The following is a 1243-nucleotide window of genomic DNA, read 5'->3' on the forward strand; positions in this document are numbered from 1 at the left end:
GAGAGCGAGCGTGTGTGGCAGGGGGGCTTGGAAACGGCCGGCCGCCCCAGCTGCACACGGAGCAGCCCAGGTGCCAGCGGAGAAGAGGGGCTGGGACTTGCCCCAGGTCACCGCGGGCGAGACTTGAACCCAGGACAGTTCTGTTTGTTAAAAGGCTCCTCTGACTGGTGGGAGGGGGCGCTGAGGGAGCTGGCCCGGTGGGGGTGGGTGGAGGCGGGAAGGAGAAGGGAAGCCGCAGGATTGGGGGCGGCGTGAGGTCCAGCCTGGAGGTCGGGAGACAGTGGCCAGAACACCCCACGCCTGGGGCCTGCCTGGGCCCTGTGCACCCTCTGGTGGGGATCGCAGGGGGTGGGGGTGCTCCTGCTGGGGACGGGAACCTGTGGCTCCTTGGCTAGCACTGGCTCGCAGCACCCCCTGCTGTCCACTCGGCCCCCATGCATGCCCTTTGGCCGCAGGGCTGCCCCTAGAGGCTGAGGACGAAATGGGTTTCTAAACACCCATGAAGCCACTGCACCTGAGCGGCTGGTCCTCCTTTCGCACCAGCGGGTTACCTCCTGGTGAGAGTGAGCAGAGGTCTTCTGTTTTGAGATTTTTGTTTTTTTATTAGAAAAAATCTTGTTTATATTTATTGTCTGTCTGTCTCTGTGTCTTGTTTATCCTGAACATTCCGCGCCCTGCAGGTGTCCCTGGGTGAGAGCAGGAAGTCCCCAGAGGCGCCACGGCACTGGAGGGCTCGAGCAGCGAATCGAGCAGCGAATCGGGGAAGTTAGGTCTCAGTGAGAAACGCACGTGGCTGCGGACTCGGCCCGGGGCACCCGCGCTGCCTGCCATCCTCGTGCTCGGGTTTTCATTTAGGTTTTTGTTCATCCTCACAGGAGGGTATTTTTCCATTGCTTTTCAGAGTGAGAGGGTGGGAGGGAGGGAGGGGGGGAGAGGAACATCCATTGGTTGCCTCCTGAACCCACCCTGACGAGCCAGGGATTGAACCTACAACCCAGGTACATGCCCTTGACTGGGAATCGAACCTGCGACCCTTCGGTGCTTGGGCCGGCGCTCTAACCACTGAGCGCACCAGCCAGGCCGCGGGTGGGAGGATTTTACGCCATCACCTCCCACCCTGGGGAGGAGACTAATTCTTACACCAGGACACTGAGCTCTGAGCGGTGCAGAAGGGGCACGGACATAGGGTCTCTTCCGGGCCCTTAGAAATGATCGAAAACACACACACACACACACAGACCCG

The sequence above is a fragment of the Myotis brandtii genome, unplaced genomic scaffold, assembly GCF_000412655.1.
Source record: "Myotis brandtii unplaced genomic scaffold, ASM41265v1 scaffold532, whole genome shotgun sequence".
Classification (NCBI taxonomy): domain Eukaryota; kingdom Metazoa; phylum Chordata; class Mammalia; order Chiroptera; family Vespertilionidae; genus Myotis; species Myotis brandtii.